This window comes from Nicotiana sylvestris, chromosome 4 (assembly GCF_000393655.2).
Source record: "Nicotiana sylvestris chromosome 4, ASM39365v2, whole genome shotgun sequence".
Classification (NCBI taxonomy): domain Eukaryota; kingdom Viridiplantae; phylum Streptophyta; class Magnoliopsida; order Solanales; family Solanaceae; genus Nicotiana; species Nicotiana sylvestris.
In genome coordinates, this window is record NC_091060.1 from 90560877 (window position 1) to 90578537 (window position 17661).

At 36.1% G+C, this 17661-nt stretch overlaps 1 long non-coding RNA gene across 1 annotated transcript; it reads right to left on the reverse strand.

Moving 5' to 3' along the window:
* Positions 1-14176: 14176 nt before the first annotated feature.
* On the reverse strand, positions 14177-17242 carry LOC104215916 (uncharacterized). The gene is made up of 3 exons (XR_708345.2): positions 17178-17242; positions 16321-16461; positions 14177-14492 (listed from the first exon to the last, which is right to left on the reverse strand). It is a non-coding gene; the product is annotated as an uncharacterized lncRNA (long non-coding RNA).
* Between the last annotated feature and the right edge of the window lie 419 nt (positions 17243-17661).

Consider the following 17661-nt stretch of genomic DNA (forward strand, 5'->3'; position numbering starts at 1 on the left):
TTAAATAATTTTAAAACTCCAACTTAAAACTACTCCCCAATTTGAATTGGTAATTTATTATTTTTTTAATTTTGTTTTTTATATTAAAATTCCAACTTGAACTACTCCCCAATTTGAATGGGTAGTTTTTTTCCTCTTTTTTTCGTTTTTTTATAGCTTTTTTATTTTAAAATAATTTAAAAACTCCAACTTGGCATCATATAATTATTTACTTCTCTTTATATATATAACACACACACACTACAATATTAGAAAGAAACTACTCCACAATTTGAATTTATTTCTTTATTTTCGTTTTTTTATTTTAAAATAATTTTAAAACTCCAACTTGAAACTACTCCCCAACTTGAATTGGTAATTTTTTATTTTTTTAATATCATTTTTATTTTAAAATTATTTTGAAACCCAACTTGAAACTACTCCCACCCACTTTGAATGGTAGTTATTTTTTTTATATATTTATATTTTTGTTTTTTTATTATAGTTAATTATAAATATATATATATATAGTTGCTAGTTTTTATTTTTTATTTTTGTTTTTTATAGATATTTAAATTAAAAATAATAACCAATATCTAATTAGTAACTAATTATGTCATATGGGTTTTTTTAGGCTGCCACTTGGCTTAAGGAGATGGCTTTGTCCTCTCCTTTTAATAATATATAGATAGATATAGATATTAGAAAGAAACTACTCCATAATTTGAATTTATTTCTTTATTTTCGTTTTTTTATTTTAAAATAATTTTAAAACTCCAACTTGAAACTACTCCCCAATTTGAATTGGTAATTTTTTATTTTTTTAATATCATTTTTTATTTTAAAATTAATTTGAAACCCAACTTGAAACTACTCCCACCCAATTTGAATAGTAGTTATTTTTTTATATATTTATATTTTTATTTTTTTATTATAGTTATATATATATATATATATATATATATATATATATATATATATATATATATATATATAGTTGCTAGTTTTTATTTTTTATTTTTGTTTTTTATAGATATTTAAATTAAAAATAATAACCAATAACTAATTAGTAACTAATTATGCCATGTGGGTTTTTTTTAGGCTGCCACTTGGCTTAAGGAGATGGCTTTGTCCTCTCCTTTTAATAATATATAGATATAGATATAGATATAGATTTTGAAACCCAACTTGAAACTACTTCCACCCAATTTGAATGGTAGTTATTTTTTTTATATATTTATATTTTTGTTTTTTATTATAGTTAATTATAAATATATATATATATATATATATATAGTTGCTAGTTTTTATTTTTTATTTTTGTTTTTTATATAGTTTTGAATTAAAAATAATAACCAATAAATAATTAGTAACTAATTATGCCATGTGGCTTTTTTTTAGGCTGCCACTTGGCTTAAGGAGATGGCTTTGTCCTCTCCTTTTAATAATATATAGAAGATTACATTTTTATAACCGCATTTTACCTTAACGACCGTTTGGAACGTTAAAACGCTCCGTGTTTTATATAAAACGCTATAGCATACCGTGTTTTACCTAGTACCTGAAAAGATAACTATATAAAACGCAGTTCAGTACCGTATTTTATATAAAACATGGTATTAAACCGCATTCTATGTATTTTGTGAGCCCACCAATAACTCTTCTACGCTTAACTGACATAACAATAATTCAAATATGTAAAACGCCCTTTTAAACCGTGTTTTACTTCCAAAAATTTGACCCCCAAAATTGGACATTGTCTTATTTAAAGGCGTTAAGAGTTTTGAAAAAAATCATTCAGAAATACTCCAACTTCGTGATAAATTTGTCTTGTTGTTAAATTATCAAACTTTTTTCACAATGTTAGAAGAGTGAAAAGTAAGGGTTTCATTATATTGGGGGGTGAGGTTGTGGTGGCGAATAACTCAGTGAGCTATAGTTTATCTCCATAAAGTCATGTTAAGTTGCCACTTACAATGGAGTAAGATAGACTGGTATCGTTGTTATGCAATAAAATGAGGTTAAGCAAGCGTTCGGTGAATCTTAAAATAACCGGAAGATATCCGTATTCTGTGACTTCGCAAGGGGTTGCTTGTTACGCTAAATTTAACATCGAGGATGATGAAACTCTGAGAGATTTTTTGGGGACTCTGGATGAATATCGGGAACTTATTTTGATAAAAATGTTAGAAATGAATGTGAAGCATGAAGATGTTCGCAATAATGATATTGCGCAGATTAGTGATAACTCTCAATCATCGGGTGGTTATTCTGGAGCAGTTGTAGCCCAACAGGTTTCGGCTGAAAGAGTTTGGCCGGATCTAAACTCATCTCCATGGGCGAACGAGGAGCGAGGAAATAATTTCTCTCATACTTTACATAATCCACAAGACGACTGGTAAACTTTAATTTTTCTTTATGTTACGATGCTTATTTTTTGTTGTATTGATTTGCATTAACACTCATATATTCCACAGGGGGTACCGTCCAGATATGGTTACACCCTACGCTTAGTTGGAATATGCGTAGTTTTGGTGTGTTGGATCACGGTGGTCCATCCGGGAGTCATCATCAACAGGATAATATCTATCATGGAATGTCAACACATTACGACTTGTAAGTGAAGTGATACAACTATATGTAAAGTATTTATCAATTTGAGTAGCTTATCATTTTGTTGTTTGTGCAGTGAAAACGAGCAACTTGATGGTCGTGACCTCACTCAGTTGCCCGTAGACGACGTATTTACTCGGGATTTGGCAGATGCACAGAGTTAGGAAGATAATAGTGATTATGACAACAATACTGATGAGTCTGTAGATGACACACCCTTCCCTGACGAGGGTAATGGTGAGGAGGAAGTGAATGTCGAACCTGAGCTGACGAGGGAGCATGCTCCACCTCCCATTAGACCAAGAGTGTATGAGTCCCACGTGCCATTTCATTCAAGGCATATTCCCTACCTTGATAATTTTCCAAGTATGCCGGATATGGATGCCCTCACAAGGAGTCTTGACGAAATTCGATCAGCAATGTGGGATGAGTCTAGACCAGTGGTGCTGGCAAAGGGCATATTTTTTCCCGATAAATCTCGCCTATCCAGGGCTTGTAAAATGTACAACGTAAGAGAGTGTCATGAGATGATGGTATGGGAGTCAAGTCCGGATGTCTACAAGGTCGTTTTCCGTAGATGGTTTACGGGTTGCCACTGGATGCTGCGTACGAGCAAGAAGGAAACAGGATTGTGGAAAGTGGGTAAATATATTAGCACACACAATTGTGAAATGGACACATTCAATGGGAATCACTTCAACTTGGATGTTGACTTGATTTCTCTTCAACTGATTCCACAATTGGAAGTGTCCATTAGGTACAAGATTAAAGAGTGTATTACATCCATCCACTAGGAATATTGGTGTACTATTACCAAAAGAAAGGCATATCTCGGACGCAAACGTGCATTTGAAATTATTTATGGTGAATGAGATAAGTCATTTGCATCTCTACCCAGGTACATGGCCACACTGAAACACTTCAACCCCAGGACTGTTGTTGAATGAAAGCTTGAGCAGAATGTAGAAAGATCGGAATATATATATTCAGATATGTGTTCTGGGCATTTAAACCAGCAATTGATGGTTTTGTGCATTATCTTCCGGTAATTTCCATAGACGGTAATCATGACTATGGAAAGTATGATATTAAGCTGCTGATTGCCGTTGTAGAAAAAGCCAATGGACAAATATTTCCACTTGTCTTTGCCATATGTGCAAATGAAAGCGAAGAGACGTGGACGCTATTTTTGAACCACTTGAAGCAGCACATTGTCAAACAACGTTCAGGTATTTGTCTAGTATCTAATCGGCATGGTGGTATATTAAGTTCTGTAGAGCATTTGCCTAAATGGTAGGGACCCTATGCATACCACTATTACTATGTGAGGCACTTGTCAATTTCCAGAAGAAATATCCCAACAAGGACTTGCATGATTTAATGTGAATGGCTGCAACTGATCGCTAGCCGTGCAAATTCAGGAGGCATATGGAATCGATCCGGCAGTTAGACGAAAGAGCCTATCATTAGTTGATGCGATATGAGCTTCACAAGTGGACATTGCATGCGGATGGTGGAAGACAATGGAGAACCCTGACTACAAATGCGTCGGAGTCTTTCAACGGGTTGTTAAAGTCTGCACGTGGATTGCCTGTAACTACCATGGTCCGGATGACATTCAAACAAACGGCGGAGAGGTTTGTTGAAAGACATAGAGGTGCATCGGAATTGATGGAGATGGGTGTTGAATTTATGCCAATACCGATGAAAAGATTTGAGAAATATAGGAGGTGAGCACATTGACATTCATATTTACAGTAAGATCACGACCGGGGTATTTTTGAAGTCCGCACCGCTATGCATCAACACCGGGGGAATAATATACACACTATAAATGAAGCCAGCAGGTTGTGTTCATGTGGAAAATAGACCATCTACCACATGTCGTGCTCACATGCCATGAAGTGCTTTCAACAAACAGGTTTAGGGCCAACCAACTACGTTGAAAGGCAATACAGTGTTGCTGCATACTTAAACACATATAGTGGGCAGTTGCAGCCAGTGGGTGTTGAGCATTATTGGCCGCCAGAGCCATTTAAAATGTTGTATAACAAGGACTATTTGCGCAAGCTACAAGTGCAAAAGAGAACGCGTATACGGAACCAAATGGATGTTGGTGATACCATTTATGCGCGCAAATGTGGCATATGCTCGCAAACAGGACACGACCGTCGTAAATGTCCTTCAGCTGGTTTGGGTAGCGGTGGTAATCCAGCTCCTGGAGAAAGTTCGTCTAATGTACCCAACTATCAAGGATACACCTAGTGTTTTGTTTTCGTAATATTTTTTGTAATAAGTGTCTGTACTTGTTTATGTTGAAAGATGTATCAAATAAAATTATGTTTCCACAGTCTTATTACATCTTATTGATATTTAAGATTTTTCAGTTGAGTAAATTAATGAATTTCTCCCTCCCAATCATGTAATCAAAAAAAGTATTGGATTAAAAACGGATAATTTTTACGTTCACTTTCGAGTTTCGCTCTAAATTTATTAGAAAACTACACTGTTAGAGGAGGAAGATGTTTGATAAATAAGTGAATATATTTAACGCGGTTAAATACTACATTTTGTGCGTTGTCTTGTCAATCTGAAAAGTTGCCCGATTGCGAAAAAGCTGTTTTGTTTCAGAAAAATTTTTAACACGCCATATATAGCGCGGTTAAATACTATGTTTTGTGTGAATATATATAGCGCGGTTGAATACTATATTTTGTATGTTGTCTTATCGTTCTGAAAAGCTGCACGACTGCAAAAAATTGTTTTGTATCAGAAAGAATCTTTAACAAGCCAAGTTTAGCGCGGTTAAATACTACGTTTTGCGTGAATATATATAGTGCGGTTAAATACTATGTTTTGTGTGTTGCCTTGCCTATAAATAACGGGCGCATTCTAGTTATTTTCTGCGCTTAACAATAAATAATAGCAAATCTTTCCGTAAAAGCAAGGTTTTTTTACGCTTTAACAAAAATCTGAACGCCTTTATGTACCAAGGTGTGAGTGCCGCAAAAAAATGCATCATGAAATACTGTTGGGATGATGGTGAAGTTGGACGCCACTACTGGATGTGTGTGAACAAGTTTCATAGGATTCCCGACGAACTTTTTTGCAATTTTAGGGTATGGATTGATGAACCCTGTCACCAGGAATGCTACAAACAATCTTTGCAGTTTCTTCATGATTTGACCAAAAAACAGTGGGAATATGAACGAGAATACAAACGAGAAGTTGCGGAGTTGAAGGAGAAACTCAAAGAGGTAGAAGAAGAAAAAAATAAGGTGGAAGAAAAATTTAAGTGGTTGGAGCAGAGAATACTAGGTGGTGATAACTAATGTATTACATGTATGTGTTGAGTGTAGTACTTTATCTTTATGTTTTCCGTGTCATATGTTTTCATTATTTGTATTGCATTTAAATTATGTTTAAGTTTCTATGTTTGTATTTGTATTGTAGTGTTAAAATAAAGAAGAAACGGGGAAATTAAAACACAGTGCGCATATTATGTAAGCATAAAAAATATTGTTATTATTTACATAGTGTACATAAAAAAGACAAAAAAAGAAAAGAAAATCAATGTGTCCCACAGCCTGCGTGTTTCAATGCAGCCGCTGGCCCGAGGCGCATTCCTTCCCGCCCGGATACGCTATCAGGATCATCATCATCACGTCGCCTCTTTATATGAGGATGCACTGTAATATGATTGTCAGTAATGCTGGCAGGACCGGTAGAAGGGGCCGTCGGTCCATCAGCAACCTACAAAACAATAAGTCAGCTCAGTATATGAAAATATATATTAGTAATGTACATGTTAAGTAAAAAAAAATTCTTACCATGGTCTCATCGAGCTCCTGAATATAATCATCCGTAGGGTCCCGCTTAGCATCACACAAAGTGGCCTCCATGACGGGCTGGAATGAAGCATTAATAAGAAAATTATAAAGTTATTTAAATTTAACTTTATAAATTTAAATTTAATAGTAATATAAACATACTTGCGCTTGTGAAAGATCCACAACACCCGTCGACGATGAGCCAAAACTCAGTCGGCGACCACCATCCACATCTCGGGTCAACCGGTACTCAGCAGCAGTCGATGGGCCTGAAAATAACTACTCCCAATCTCCGGTAATGCTAGTGCCCGTGATCAACAATGGATCTGACGAGGTCACATGCGATGCTCGCAGCGCCAGCTGAAGGCTATACGACGACATGCTGCTGGAATGCTCGTCTGGCTGAGGGAGGTAACTCGACAGATCAACTCCAATATCCTCATCAGGTGGCTCAACTCCCCCTTGCTGGGGACCACCTCCTCGCCGGCCCCCACGCCCTCGTGGGGCACCCCTACCTCATACCTGTCCCTTCGCGCGTGGGACAAGCCTACCCTGATGGTAGTTCTCTGGCGCCACATAAGTAGGGATGTGCTCTAAGCGCTCGTCCTCTCTGGCTCGCTGTAGTGTCTGGACAACCAACTCTGTAAACTGCCAGCCATACTCCTACAAAGCGACCGCAGGATCGCCGACATGCTGTTGCATCTGCCGTCCCAACTGGTGGACTAAATGTAGACCAATAGCCTGCACAACATGTAAAACATAAATTACAGAATGCTATATCACAGTTATAAGTAAGAATACCAAATAACATACCAGTGCCTCGTGCCTCCTAGCCTATGGAACGTACCGACCGCCAGCTCAGTGATGGGGTTCCGGACAAAAAGTCAGGTAACGCCACGGTACCAGGGAATATAATCATGCTCAGTATCCTCCCGAGTCGGTGGAGGGGGGTGGAATCAACTCTAATCGCTGATCCCAAGTAATATATGATCCTGTAGCCATGCCAAATATGCGTTATCCACCCTGGTACGATCATCGCGCTGGTAATGTGTGGTCTCCCAGGTGGGCGATGTCGGTACGAGTTGCGGCCTGCCAAATTACAAAGTACTCACTCGGTGGCATGATGATCCATACTATCAAGGCAGAACAACGGGACGAAAGAGCAAAAACATATCACCGCAGGCTGAGCAACAATCAGGCAAGCCATCTATCAGCGCGTCGTTGTATAGCGTCCAGATGAACTATTAAGGAAGAACACAAAACGTCAGTATACACAACTTCTGTTTGAAGCAATGACAAGTAAACTTAGATGTACATTTACTTGTGCGCCATCCATTAAATCCAATATATCCCGGCAAGAGGAGAAATTATGTCGAGCCTCGTACACGCGCATATGTCCCCGCCTGAGTACCCACCTCCTAGCTAGAGGGAGAAACTCCGGTGGTACATCCGGATCTAATGGTGGTAGAGGTGGCTGCAACTGTAGGAACCGCTTCCAGGCCCAAACCTAACATAAAAAGTCAACGTAAAAGTTAAGATATATTTTTACTAGGTATGTTAAAATGAATAGAGTATTCGAATATGTTGTCACCTGTAGTTGCAGCAAGAATCCAGCAACCTCACACTGGGTGCCCATGCTCGCTCAACACATGGATCTATACAAGTAGGCGAGAACAGCAGAGCCCCAGTTGTATTGGGGTAAATCATCTAGCCGCTCAAGATGATGAAGAAATCTCAAGCTGACTAGGTTCCCCGAAGTGTTCGGGAACAAGACCCCTCCAAACATTAGGAGTAGCACCAACCTCGTTATCAGTCAACATGATCATCTGGTGTAGTGTCATCGATCTGAGGATGCAATGCCTCTAACCACAGTCGAATAGTTGTCAATGAAAAACGAATGGTCCCATGCAGTACAGTCTCATCCTCTAGCCGAAAAGCAATGAGCCGCTGCAGCATGTCCAGGTGCTACACACGTGTCATCTCTCTCATGCCATTCGGCAAAGCAATGGGCAGTCCATCAACGGGCAGCCCATATAAAACCTCCACGTCCTACAGTGTGACGGTGGCCTTGCCAATAGGCAGGTGGAATATGTGCGTCTCTAGTCGCCACTGCTCTATCAGGACTGTGACCAAATACCAATCGAGCTGCAACCGCCCGATCTCAATCATCCTGTAGAAACACGTGTCCCACAGACGCACGACTATATGGTCATGGAGAACTCTGGCATGCAGAAAGTCCCACATGTCGTCCACTCTCCTGGCGCGGAGAGTGTGGGTCAATAACTCACCCTCCCATAAGTGGGTGGACCTATGATCGCCGTTTAACGAGAGTAGCGCATTGCTGGAAGGTCCGGGATGAATAGGCGGCACCTCCACGTCGTCTACTGTAAAGTAAACAACATTAATTACATGTTAGTTTTGTAATTTAATATGTTAGTTTGTAAATTAAATAATTAATTTTTATAAATAAATATTCACATAAGGGTTCCAGACTCGATATTTGAGGCCCAATAGTACCAAGATATCCTAAATTCTTCTATGTGTTATTTTTATTATAATTTTATATGTTAGTTTGTAAATTAAATAATTAGTTTTTATAACTAAATATTCACATATGGGTTCAAGACTCGATATTTGGAGCCCAGTAGCACCAATTTATTCGATGTGTTAGTTTATTATTTTACATGTTAGTTTTATAATTTTATATTTGTTTGTAAATTAAATAATTAATTTTTATAATTATATAATATTTAATTATTAAAGATTCATATATGAGTTCCAGGCTCGATATTTGTGGCCCAGTAGCACCAAGATATCCTAAATTCTTCCATTTGTTAGTTTTATTATAATTTTATATGTTAGTTTGTAATTTAAATAATTAATTTTTATAAATAAATATTCATATAAGGGTTTCATACTCGATATTTGAGGCACAGTAGCACTAAGATATCTTAAATTCTTCTATGTATTAGTTTTATTATAATTTTATATGTTAGGTTGTAAATTAAATAAGTAATTTTTATAATTAAATATTCACATATGAGTTCCAGGCTCGATATTTGGAGCCTAGAAGCACCAAGATATCCTAAATTCTTCTATGTATTAGTTTTATTATAATTTTATATGTTAGTTTGTAAATTAAATAATTAATTTTTATAATTAAATATTTATATATGGGTTTCATGCTCGATATTTGGATCCCAGTAGTACCAATTTATTCTATGTATTAGTTTTATTATTTTACATGTTAGTTTTATAATTTTATATGTTTGTTTGTAAATTAAATAATTAATTTTTATGATTATATAATATTTAATTATTAAAGATTCATATATGGGTTCCAAGCTCGATATTTGCGGCCCAGTAGCACCAAATATATGTTGACTATAATTGAACAAAGTTTGTGTTTGATCTATAAGCTATTTTGACGTATTTTGAGTATAAGAGATACTTAAACTACATGGAAACTACGCTAAAAGGCACTACATTATACTACACAAAAAGACACTACATTTTACTACGCTAAAAGGCATTACATTTTACTACCCTAAAAGTCACTATATTATTAGTCTTTAAGCAAATAAATAATTTAAATCAGATAAAACAAGACAAATACATTATAATCACAAAACTTTCACAAAAATACATATAAAATAGTAATAGTACTTTATTAATATTTTTATTAACAAATAATAACGATTTCACAATTTTTACATATTTTTTTACAATATTAATATCTTAGTCCGGATAAAAATAACATACCAATTTAATTGCAAAAAAAAAACACAAAACAACATACAATACATTCAAAACAACTAATATGCATTATTTACATGAGTTTGGACATAAACTAAATCGGAATACCTCGAATTATATTTTTCGGAAAGTTAAAGATTTGAAATTTTGACTCCGAAACAAGCAACCCACAATAATAGAAGGCTTGGCTAGGATGTAGGACCAATAATATCTTTTTTTAAGGGACGAGTGGGGTCCACACGAGGTTTTTTTGTTAATGGAGGGGGTGGGACCGCTATTTTTTTTAAAAAATGGGGGGGGGGGGGACTGGGACAGAAATGTGGGAAAAAGGAAGGGTTATATTATTCTACTATATAAAACGCGATTTAATACCACGTTTTATATAAAACGCGATACTGAACCGCATTTTATATAGTTGTCTTTCAGGTACTAGGTAAAACGCGGTATGCTAAAGTGTTTTATATAAAACGCGGTTATGAACCGCGTTTTATATAGAAATGTAATTTTTTTTATACTCAAAAAAGTATTTTGAGTCCAAAAGAACCACATTTAGGTTTCGGACTCTTTTCGAGTGTGTCCACGTCAGCAGTTTTTGAGTGTGGCATCCCCACTGCATTTGATTTCAAAATTGAGCACGTTTTTAGCGGGCATTTGGACATAAGAGTAAAATTCCAAAAAAAGTGAAAAAAATTTCAAGTAAAAATTGTATTTAAACTTTTGAGTTGTGTTTGAGCATGAATATAATTTTAGGTTGTTTTTGAAGTTTTGTGAGTGATTTGAATGAAATTTTTGAAAAACAGATTTTTGGAGTTTTTCAAATTTTCGAAAATTTCCAAAATGCATCTTCAAGTGAAAATTGAAAATTTTATAAACAAACACTGATTTCGGAAAAAAGTGATGATTTTTTTTAAAAAAGGAAAAAAACTCTTTATGTCCAAACGGGCTCTTAGGTTATAGGGACATTTTTAGGTTTATTGAGCATGTTTTTAGGTTATAGGGAGGCAGACCCTCTAGCACACTTTTTGGGAAATCAAGAGCTCTGCTTGGATTTGCTTTGGAGAATTGTATTTGGAGCTTCCCACCTTTAAATGTTTTGTTTATATTTGGTAAACTTCAATGGAACTCTTTTCTACTAGATTTGTGACAACCCGGCCGGTCGTCTTAAGAATTAACGCCCTGATCCCCTATTAAATGTTTTCCCTGAGTTTATTTATGTTATTTTGATTTGCCGGGATGTTCGGTTTTGAGTTTCGGAGAGTTTTGGGACACTTAGTCCCTAAATGAGGGTTTAGGTGTTGGAAAATTGGCCGTAGTCAGAACAGTATGAAGACGGCCTCGGAATGGAAATCCGATGGTTTCGTTAGCTCCGTTGGGTGATATCGGGCTTAGGGGCGTGATCGGATTGTGTTTTGGAGATCCGTAGCTAATTTAAGCTTGAAATGCCGAAAGTTGAATTTTTGGAGTTTTCGGTCTGATAGTGAGATTTTAATCCAAGGGTCGGAATGAAATTCCGGAAGTTGGAGTAGCTCCGTAGTGTTGAATGTGACGTGTGTGCAAAATTTTAGGTCATTCGGACGAGGTTTGATAGAATTTTTGACCGAAAGCGTATTTCTAGAGTTTTGGAGTTCTTAGGCTTGACGAGGTTAAGTTGGTGTTTTGGTGTTGTTTTGAGCGTTTCAAAGGTTGGAACAAGTTTGAATGATATTTTAGGATTGGTTGACATGTTTGGTTGAGGTCCCGGGGGCCTCGAGTGAGTTTCAGGTGCTTAACGGAAGTTGAATTTGGACTTAGGAAGATTTTTGTATTGTTGGTATCTGTAATAACCGCACCTGCGGTTTGGGTCCCGTAGGTGCGGAGCCGCAGAAGCGGAATTGGGGAAGTCCAGTAGGAGCCACAGGTGCGAGAAGCATACCGCACCAGCGATGCCGCAGGTGGGGAAAATGTACGCAGGAGCGGATTTTTGGGACGTTAGTGATTTTTGCAGATGTGGTCGATTCTCTGCAAAAGCAGGACCGCAGAAGCGGTCCCAAGGCCGCAGATGCGTAAACTGCTGGGCAGATTATTTTAAAAGGGGTTCCGCGACTTTGGGGTTTATTTCATCATTTTTATCACGGCTTGGGAGCTTTTGGGACGATTTGAAAGAAGGATTTCAAGGGAACTTTATTGAGATAAGGAATTTGGACCTAAAACTCGTTCCTATGCTATTATTTCACGGATTAGAGCTAGAAATCATGGAAATTAATGGTGAAAATTTGGGGAAGCTAGGGCTTAGTATTGGAGACCTTTGAGTAATGATTTGAGGGACCATTTGAGGCCCGATTTTGGTAATTTTGTTATGCATGAACTCGTGAGAGTGTGAGAATTCTAAAAATATAAATTTTACCCGCTTCCGAGGCATGGGCCCGAGGGGCATTTTCGTCATTTTACATAATTCGCGTATTAGCTTAAAATTTAATTGTAGAATCAGTTACTTGAGGTGTTATTTATATTATGCAATTGAATTGAATAGATTTTAGCCATTTGTAGTCGAGTACTCGTGGTAAAGACGTGGTGTCGGGTTGATTTTGAGCCGGTTCGAGGTAAGTGGCTTGTCTAACCTTGTGTGGGGGACCTTCCCCTTAGGATATGATATATTTGATAATTGAAATGCCTTGTACGTGAGGTGACGAGTGCGTACTTAAGCTAATTGTTGAAAATCCGATTTTACTTTAAGTATTTCAATTGAGTTCCTTTTTCCTGCTTTATTCTACTTGCGAATTTAGCCTGTTGTAGTTTAGAAAAGCATGTTGAATTGACTTAATTGTCTATTTGCTTAAACTGCTTTAATTGCATTACGTGAAACATGTTAGGCTAGAATTAACTATTTACTTGGTACGAAATTAGCATTTAGTTGAGTATTCTTGTGTTGCTTCTGTGTGTTTTTAATTTGGGACTACGGGACGGCATTCCGGGAGATCCCCTGTACGTATTTATGATCTGAACTGAGGTGCGGGATACCAAGAGATCCCTGGCACGTATATTGAGGATACCAAGAGATCCCTAGCATATATTGAGGATACCAAGAGATCCTCGGGATACCGAGAGATCCCTAGGATACCAAGAGATACTCGGGATACCAAGAGATCCCTAGCATATATTGAGGATACCAAGAGATTATCGGGATACCAATAGATCCCTAGCATGTATTGAGGATACCAAGAGATCCCCGGTTATCATCCTTGTTATTAGTGGTACTTCCTTGTGGTTTGCCTTCATCTCTGTTTCCGTTATTGTACTCTTATTATCTTGTATAGATTCTTATTGTAGATTCTCAATTGCACTGCTTATCTTATCCTGCCATCTTTATATTTTATTTAACCTCAGTAGGGCCCTGACCTTCCTCGTCACTACCCAACCGAGGTTAGGCTTGGCACTTATTGAGTACCGGTGTGGTGTACTCATGCCCCTTTTGCGCATGTTTTTCATGTGCAGATCCAGGTACTGCTATTCAGGCCTATCATTCTTGAGGAGACGACTCCTCTAGAGACTTCGAGGTACATCTGCCGCGTCCGCAGACCGAGAAGTCCCTTTCTATTCCTGCTTTTAGTATTTATCCCTTCTGTACTTTCCTGTTCTTATTAGACATTACGAAGTTAGAGCTATGTAGTATTGATCTTAGCTTATGATTCGTGGGTTTCCGGGTCTTGGATTTATATATTGGTATTGAGAGTGAAACATGGTGTAAGCCGAGCGGCACATTTAAATACTGTTACTACTTTATTTCTATTTTAAATTGTTTACTTCCGCAAATTTTGGTTTTTCTTCCGCAAATTAGGCTTATCTAGTCATAGAGACTAGGTGTCATCACGATGGTTCACGGAGGGCCAACCGGGGTCATGACAAGATTGGTCTCGGTTTGTAATGAACCTCTTTTATTTTCTTTTGCTCTTTCAATAAACTAGATGCTAGCTGCCCGTGCAGAGCACGGGCCCTATGACCAACACTTCAACAACAGAATCTAGTATAAGTAATCAACTTTATTAATTAACACCAAATGTTATGTAGTAAGTCATATACATCTTGTAAGTTAGTCTAAAAGTTAAAAGGTGCAAACATTTGCGCTCTCGTGTGTATATCGCAGATGCATCTTCAAATCTGTATTTGCATTCTCGTGTGTATATTGCAGATGCATCTTCAGAACATCAGGAGTTTCTTTCTTTTAGCTTGCCCATATTATTCAAGCAGGTACCGTATTTGAAAAGGCCTTGTGTTCCTATCTTCCTTCCGAAAGCTGTTGGTAGCGCCTCTTAGATCACCATGCATGATTCCATTTAACTACAAACATAGATAGAACACTTGCATTCTTAAGTAGCTATGGGACAATGCAAAGAAAAACTTATGTCTTCTGAGTTACTGGAGCAAAGTTAAAATCTATTACATAAGGTGTAACCTTTTGTCAGACAATCATTAGACAATGTTGTTCAAATAAAACCAATAACTATGGAGAGGAGGGCTAGAAGTAAAGAGACTATATACTTTTCCATATAAGTTCAATTGCCAGTTGTGTGAGAGGATGGCTTAAGGTTCAAAGCTTATAGCAAGAGCTGACAGAGTAGTTGCCATCATTATCCTTTTTCCAGATTATTCTATGAAGTTCTGTTGTAGGAAGAGGTATTGCATAAAATCCGCAACATTTTATCAGCAATGCACAAAATGTCTTCATTAGTTATCCAGTAACTTAGTTTACAAAGATAGAAGTTTAGTAGAAACGTAGTTTTAGTGAGTATTACTATATATTGTCAGTGTAACCATGTCTCTGTTAAATGCCATAGAAGATTCTTATTTGATACACAAATATTGATGCTTTCTCAACAAAAGAAAAAGTACACAGTTTGTTTGTACTTCTGTTCACGACCAAGAGCAAGAGCTGCACATAAATAGTTTTATAGAGAGTAGTACCATATATTGTCATTGTAACCATACCCCAGTTAAATGCTATAGAAGTTTCTTATTTGATACACAAATATTGATAATAAAGTATTCTTTCTCCACAAAAGAAAAAGTACAGTTAGGTTGTTCATACTTCTGTTCACGACCAAGGCAACAACTGCACATAAATAGTTTTATAGTGAGTAGTACCATACGTTGTCAATGTAACCATGCCTCTGTTAAATATTATAGATGGTTATTATTTGATAAACAAATATTGATGATAAAGTATTCTTTCTCAACAAAAGAAAAAGTATGGTCAGATTGTTCATACTTCTGTTTATGATCAAGGCAAGAGCCGCATATAAACATGAGAAATTAGTAAGTTTGCCAGAACCAAGTTGGTACTCAGATGAATAAGTTAGTAACAAGACTGATCAATATAGGCGATATTACTACCTACATATATCTGCATATGTTGCAATATAGGCAATAATTACCTATAATGTAAGTGCTGCATAAGAAGAAAAGGGAAAAAATATCATTCAATGTGTATGAGTAATGCTAAGTGCACATGTATTGATGTTAGATATGTTTGATTTGGATTAATGAAGTTCACTTAGATAACACATCAAATTGTATTAGAGGAAAAGAATCCACAATCCATGAGATACTGTAATTATAGAGTACCTGGCATTGAAAAGGTATACATATGCAACATCCTATAAAGAAATGAATGAGTCCCTTTTTTAAATAAAAAAAAGCATCAAACTTAACATGTACAGTACCTTCCAGATGAAAGTGTCACAGAACCATCAAAGACAAATTGATGGTCTCCATATGAATATCCTAAAACGCTAGTCCATCAACTTAACCCTAAATATTATAATTCAACACCACAAGCATACTAACTTCACTTCTTTCATTTCATTAAATATGCAATCAACTTGACTTTGTGTTGACGGTAAGCTGAAGCAAGGGTGGCCGAAACTGTGACCCTTACATTTCTTAACATTCTTCTTAGGATTTCCTGTTGTGAAGGGGAGACTGTTGAATAAATCTTATACTATGTACCTAAAATTCAATAGGACCATCACAATCTAACAACAGAAAAAAGGCTTCACATTAACACACCATCAGATTTACTAAATGGCCACAGTGTAACATAATAAATTATCATACCCTTTTTGCTTTCAAGTAAAAAGAATTATTTTAAAAGTTTATCCTGACTTACTTGAAAGAGTATCTTTTTGTCAGTTACCTCTCGTTGACACTCATATTTCCAACTTCCACTTTTTAATTTTGTTACGTTTATGTGAACAAACGACCATAGGCTGGGTTTGGTGTCTTCCTTGGAGCTTTCTCTTGTTCCATCCTATCAAACATCAGTTAGGAGGTAGCTATTAGTAGAGGCATCACCTTCCACGTACACTTTCAAAGAGACAGAAGAAATTTCAAATAAATAACATGAAAACATTTGACTCAAAGACAACAATAACGATGAAAGGGAATTATACAAAATGTTTCAATAAAAAAAAGGTCATCATTTCTTAGATTCAATGTAGAAAAGTGTAAATAAAGAACTTCATAAAAAAAAAAGAACTTCGTAAAAAAAAGAAACAGAATAGTGAAAGCAAATGCTTAAAGGAATCAGTAAGTACACAATAACATAAAATGGACAAGGCATATCATCAAATACCATATGTGCATAGTCTAATTCAATATTTTTTGTTTCTTTGTCACGATATAGGAAAGATTGGCTCCTTTAGTGTAAACAATTTCAGCCAAAATTATCTTTTGGTTGTCCTTCCTTATTATCTAATTGGCTTAGGTATACAAATATTAAAACGAACTGGGGGCTATTCCGTGAATTGTTACAGCGAAGAATCTATAATTCAAGTTTTTTTTTTTGTGAAGTGCTATCTTCCACATCAGAAAGGTTCCTTTTTGGTAGTTTGATAAAAATTAACCCAAAATTAAAGGGGGAAAAGTACCTTGGAAACTATAAGCTAGATATAGGTCTTATAAAATAGAGATAGAGAAGAAAAGCAGACAAAAACATAAAAAAACAATAAAAAAGAAAAGAAGTACCTTAAGATGAAGAAGTATATAAACCCAGAGAAATTAGCTTAACATTGATTGAAAGGGAAAGATACGGATTATGGAAAGATGTATCCATGACCTAAGTGACAGATTTACCAATTTATCCTTCAATATATGCAAAATTTCGGAACTATCCTTGGTCGACCAACTTCACTTTTTTATAAAATAGAAAAACGTATGAATTATAATTAGGCTGATTAAAGTGTATAGGTAGAGTAGTTGATTATCATTCCAAGTCTCAAGGTCTTCTTTAGAATTCTAGTAAATGAAGATGAATCCTTACAAAAATTCTTGTTAAAATGAAATAGAGATCAAATCTTTTCTCGCTCTATATCCATTTATAACATTTTTTTTTAATTTTTTTTAGCTAGATGTTAAGTACCTATATTAGTCCAAAAAAGGGTTAAAAATCAACCTCTTAGCTTGTTCTATATTTTGTCCATTAATCCAAAAAATTTGAGATATTCTCGTG